This window comes from Cucurbita maxima, unplaced genomic scaffold, assembly GCF_002738345.1.
Source record: "Cucurbita maxima cultivar Rimu unplaced genomic scaffold, Cmax_1.0 Cma_Scf00163, whole genome shotgun sequence".
In the NCBI taxonomy this organism is placed as follows: domain Eukaryota; kingdom Viridiplantae; phylum Streptophyta; class Magnoliopsida; order Cucurbitales; family Cucurbitaceae; genus Cucurbita; species Cucurbita maxima.
The window spans coordinates 2,736-9,076 of NW_019272179.1; the positions used below are offsets into that span (position 1 = coordinate 2,736).

The 6,341-nt window shown below is 31.6% G+C and overlaps 2 non-coding genes across 2 annotated transcripts; both read right to left on the reverse strand.

Annotated features, from left to right (window-relative positions):
- Positions 1 to 643: 643 nt before the first annotated feature.
- On the reverse strand, positions 644 to 716 carry TRNAA-AGC. The gene has a single exon. It is a non-coding gene; the product is annotated as a tRNA-Ala (tRNA).
- Positions 717 to 841: 125 nt separating this feature from the next.
- TRNAA-UGC lies at positions 842 to 914 on the reverse strand. Its single transcript has one exon. It is a non-coding gene; the product is annotated as a tRNA-Ala (tRNA).
- Between the last annotated feature and the right edge of the window lie 5,427 nt (positions 915 to 6,341).

Sequence of the window (6,341 nt, forward strand, 5' to 3'; positions counted from 1 at the left end):
CAAAGGTACAAAGTAATACAAACAAAGGTACAAAGTAACACTAACAAAGGTACAAAGTAATACAAACAAAGGTACAAAGTAACACTAACAAAGGTACAAAGCTCATAAAAGTTTTTTTAATCTAAAATACCATTGAACCGTCTTTTCAGTCTCATATAGGCTTTGTTCCCAAATTTTATATTATTGTGATAGAAGCTATAAATGACCATTATATTCATTGGTCAAAATTTTATATTATTGTGATAGAAACTATAAATGACCATTATATTCATTGGTCAGATATTGCAATTGTAAGTATCTTTTCTTTTTCTCTCCTACCCACCTTATACATAACATGTTAAATTAACTCATACTGAAAAAAATCATTTCTTTCTTTTGGAGATAGAAACTATAAATGACCATTATATTCATTGGTCAGATATTGCAATTGTAAGTATCTTTTCTTTTTCTCTCCTACCCACCTTATACATAACATGTTAAATTAACTCATACTGAAAAAAATCATTTCTTTCTTTTGGAGATAGAAACTATAAATGACCATTATATTCATTGGTCAGATATTGCAATTGTAAGTATCTTTTCTTTTTCTCTCCTACCCACCTTATACATGTTACTCATACTGAAAAAAATCATTTCTTTCTTTTGGAGATGCGGGGTATCGATCCTCGTACCTCTCGCATGCTAAGCGAGCGCTCTACCATTTGAGCTACATCCCCACAATTTTTGCATCACAAAACCCTAAATTTTTCATCATCAATAATAGTGAAAATGAAGAAATAGGTCATGAATAAGGAAAAATTTGAAAAGAAACAATATATTTAATAATAGATAATCTTATTTTTGGAGATGCAGGGTATCGATCCCCGTACCTCTCACATGCAAAGCGAGCGCTCTACCATCTGAGCTACATCCCCATGATTCTTACATCATAAAACCCTATTAATGTCCCATCATCAATAATAGTGAAAATAAAAAAAATATCAAAATATTAATAACAAATAGTTTAGATATCCCCACAATTCTTACGTCACAAAGTCCTATGCATCTCGTAATAGTGAAAAGGAAAAACTATCCCAGCTTATTATGTCCTAAATAAGAAAAAATTGAAAAGAAATATTATATTTAATAATCGATTCAATTGAAGATGCAAGGTATTGAGCCCCATACTTTCCACATGGGAAATGAACGCTATACCATTCGAACTACATCCCTACGATTTTTACATCAAAAAACCCTAAACGTCCCTTCATCAATAATTGTGAAGATGAAAAAGTATATATGCATATTATGTCATAAATAAGGAAATATTGAATAGAAATAAAATATTAATAATAAATAGTTTCTTTTGGAGATGCGAGGTATCGATCCCCATACCTCTCGTATGCTAAGTCGTAACTCTCGCATGTTAAGCGAAGCTACATCCCATAATTCTTGCATCACAAAACCCTAAATTTTTCATCATCAATAATAGTGAAAATGAAGAAATATCACTATTCAACATGTCATGAATAAGGAAAAATTGAAAAGAAGTAATTTTTCAGTAATAGTGACATGAAAAACTATCCCTGCTCATTATGTCGTATCCACATTAGAAGTGAACTCTCTACTATCTGAGCCACATCCCCATAATTTTTACTACAATCTCTTGAAGGGGCATATTTTGAGAATCAAACTCGAGACCTCTCACTCCCAGAGCGAGAATAATACCACTAGACCAAATGCCCTTGTTATACCACTTGAAACGTATGTATGAAGCCTTAGGCCTAGGTATTAAGTTTGTATTTTTTCGTATTGCAGGAAACACGTGAAGTCCTCAGAGGTAGAATGTGTCTTGGAGAATAAAGCCTTGGGATGGGATATTGTATTAAGAGCATGATGGTAAGTATAAAATGTTGAATATGAAGTTAGGTTGATGTCGAATATGAAGTCCTTCAATAAAAAAAGAATTAGACATAAGGGCATTTCAAGAATTGAACTCAAAACCTCCTCTTGCACCACAGGTGAGAATCATACCACTAAACTAAATGTCTTTTCTTGAACACCAAATATTTTTAACAACTACTTAAATATATTTTTCTCTCATGAAAAGTTGAATTGTTATAATATAAAAGGGTTATCAAACAACCCAACAAAAGAAACAAACTAATCAATTTGGGTTGGATTGATTCGGTTTAGTTCATCAGTTTGTTTGATTTAATTTTTCTATTTTGTCTCATATGACAAGAAAATAAAGTTGTATTGAATGCACCTTAGTTTCATTTATGACAAACTCATATGAAACATAATTGCATTAATAGTACTCAAAGTTGGAGTCTATAAGCATTTCATAAACTTTCGTGCAATTCATGCTTTATTAAAGATGAGATAAAATTTGGGGAACTTTAAATTACTTCATGTGGAGCTTCAATTACTATATGCTAGTTACAATCTTTACGATTAATTAATTGGACACAAATTCATGAATTTAGGGAATTTTTTGTGTAATTATCAACTACAACTTATGTTTTCAAATTTTTAGGACATAATTTAGGTAGTTGTTTTTATGAGTCGTAAACTTGTTTCTTTGCATAATATGGATTTAGTTGAACTATTATTATCGATAAGATGGAGAAAGAAATTTTCTTTGAAATGACTAATAGACTTAGGTTCATCGTTGTTGTTTTTTAACTTGTGATTTTGCAGAAAGTTTAACGAATATGAACTGTCATGTCACAAGAACTTTAAAGTAAATCAAGAATATACCCTAAACATCATTCAAGATGGCAATAAAATGGAGTTAAATTGAACGCACTTTAGTTTCATGTTTGGCGTGTTTAAGATAAAGCATAATTGTCTTAATGATCTTAAGAGAAATTCCTATTTTATTAGAGGAGACCAACTTTATTTAAGGTACTAGGAGTTTAAGAATCTGGATTTGAATCTGGTTAAGAAACAGTATGATTTGAAAGTTTTGAATTCTAGACCAAATTTGTATCTAATTATTTCTTTTTCTGACTAATTATAAATTAATAGAAAAATATTTTTGTAAAGATAGATTAAACTCTAAAGCTTTGGTGACGAAACCATGTTTAGACTAGCACTTTAAAGTCAGGAGATGCGGTCACAGGTGTGATTATTTTGGATGGGCTCGTATGAGGGAGCCTTTAAAGATTGTGATCTCACAAATGGGGTTGTTATGCAGTGTTAGTTTGTCTTTGTGTTTGAGTTTTTTTGTACTTTTTCTTTTTTTTTTTGTAATTCTATCCCAAACACTTTTTTTTTGTTTGGATAAATTTGAACAGCACCGTCTTATAATTTTATTTTATTTTATATTTAATGTGGTGTTGTTTTCTCAATCTTATTTTAATTTTACAGCATTATTTTATGTTAATTTACTTTTATTTTTATTTGTTTTCACTTTCAATTTTAGTTTCTGTTTGAGTTTTGAACCCTTGAAATTTGGGTTGTGACACATTGGTATCAGATCAGCCGAATTTTAAATTATATAGATTTTTTCTTAAGATAAAGAGTCGTATATCTTGTAGTATATGATCAAGTTCAAGTATATAGTCAATATGATCTATAGTATAAGGATAAGGCTGAATACCTTATTCTGGAGACACTATGAATGCGACCCACTTTTGTATATGATATAAACAATTTGATCACTAAATTTTACATGTGGAGACATGTGAGTGGGGGCATCCTATGCAATGAGTATTGCACCAGATCGGACCATGAAGAAAATCACTCTCACTTTATAATGTCGTTTACTATTGAGACTGATTTTCTTTTCATTCAATGACCTATGTAACTCGATCTTAATCTTGAGCTAACCATGAACTCTTGTTTATTCGGAATTATCCTTAGATTTGCATGGGTGAGAGTGGCTCAAGTTCGCCGACTCAATAGGTATCCCATTTTAGGGGTAAGACTGGGTAAATGGCAGGGGACATGGGGTGCAAGATGGAATTCACTCTTACCCACTTTTAGGGATAGAAGATAGGTAGTTTCCTTAAGTATTGACTCCAGGTCTTGAACAAGGGGCCCCACCATCTCATTGACCTGAGAGGGATCCGGTTTACTGGTTGGACCACAAACCAATTGTTCATTAGAGAATCACTGAGACATAAGAAACAAGAAGTAACTTCAGGGGTAAAACGGTAAATTTACCCAGCTCTAGTTACGAAAAACCTGTGAAGGATCGACTTACTAATCATGGTTATATCAAATGGACAGAAGTATATGTATAGTGACGGGAGTGCAACTACTAGGCTATAGTGAAATGTCTTAGTAGTTAACGAATGTTGGTTAACAAGGTTAATGAGTTTAACCGGTTAATCTTGGATCGTTGAAGCCCATGATCTATAGGTTCATTAAGTCCCTCTGCTAGCTCATATCGGACTAAACCATAGAACAGTGTGACGAGTGAGTTCGAAGTGTTCGAATTCAAATTAGGGAGAATGCGCTACGTATATACGATATATTTAACCGCATTTTTTTTTTATTTACGAATTAAACAAAAAGAGAGAATCTGAGATATGTAAATAAGATGTAATATCTTAATCAAATATGTGTCGGAATTAATTAGAATTGGCATTTGAATTAATATTAAATTTTAATTAAATAGTTTAATTAATCATTTAATATTACTTTAATTTGAAATTAATAATTTGAATTGATTGTTGAATCAAAATGAAGAAAGTCAAAATGTTGACTTCATTTAATGGAAAAATCCATGTTAGTGGAATTTTGAGGTGTCAAAATGCTTGCCAAATAAACCCCACAAATTTCAGTGGAATTTTGAGTGTCAAAATTTGGTTAACTCAAGCATGCATGCTTGCCACATAATCTCAAACATTTGAGTGGAAATTTGAGTGTCAAAATTTGGTGATCTCAAATTTGCAAGAACATGCAAACATGACTCTATAAATAGAGTGATCATAATACATGAAAGGTCTTCTTCTTGGTGAAAACCCTTGAGAAAAACCTCTCACAAATACTCTCTTCATATATACAAAATTTCTCCCAAGTTTAGTCACTCACCGGATTCCACAATACCGTTCTAAGGCCGGAGGATAGTGGAGAAGACACTAGTGGTGGTTTGAAACCGGTTCGTGAGGAAAAAGGAATTTGAACTACAAAAGGTTAGTATTCAAACTCATTAAGTTTTAATACTCATGAACATGCTAGTTATTTACTATAATTGATGTTCTAAAAGTGCCTAAGATCCATATTGCTTTCGCATGTGTTATATTAACACCATCATTATAATCTCATGTATTTGCTGAAACCACCAGACCTAAATGAAATTCTCAAATAATCAAATAAATAATAAAGGATAGGGGAATAACAATAAATGAAAAGAGCCGGTAAGAAAAGGCAAACATGATACCTATGGTGATCTTTGATAGAAGACAAATATCCTATAATAAAAGATTAAATATGATATATATGGTAAGTTATAATTTAGGACTAAATATCCCTAACATTAAAGAAAGACTTCTGACCTGACGAACCATTAGTATGTAATCATAAGGAAGAGTATTTGAAGCATTTGTGCCATTAAGTATGAATGTTACAACTCTTGGAATGCCTTTAATAGTTTCATTTTGAGACTATATAAAGCCTTGTGTGTTGTATTTGTAGGGAGACTTGGAAAATATAGTAAAAGAAGCATTTGTGCTTTTCTTTAGCCAATGGCTAAGTTTCTTTGCAATTCTATGTAGTTTAGGTTGCATGTAGAATCATTCAAGCTCGACATGATCAATCATGCTTGTGGAGTGATTCGAATATCAAACAAGTGTTTTTGCGTTGAGATATTTGATCAACAAGAATCATTCAAGCTAGACATGATCGATCTTGCTTGTTGAGTGATTTGAATCTCAAACAATGTTCTTGCCTTGAGATATTCGATCAACAAGGTAATCCGAATCTTACTCCCCTTATAGTGATTTCTTAACTTATCAATATTTGTATAATTATGAACTCAAATATTTAGAAGCATTATCTTTTTAATATATTATACTACCTTTTCTATTTTGTATTGTGTCTCGAGTAGCAGACCTATCACTTCATACAAATGACAATCATGAAAATTCTACTTATGGAATTCGGGACCTCTTACACAGGAATGAGAATCATACTACTTGACCAAATGTCTTTCTTGCTAATCTATCGTTTTTCGTTGCTAGTCCATGTGCTTTATGCACCTCAAGGTTTAAAATTTATCATTGTGTTTTTAGAATTTGTTCTCAAATCATTTGGATGTATTTCAATTAATATTGTTAAGAAATATTAACATCTCAATCAGAAAACAATAAATAGAAAAAGAAAGAATCGGAATTGATCCATATAATTTT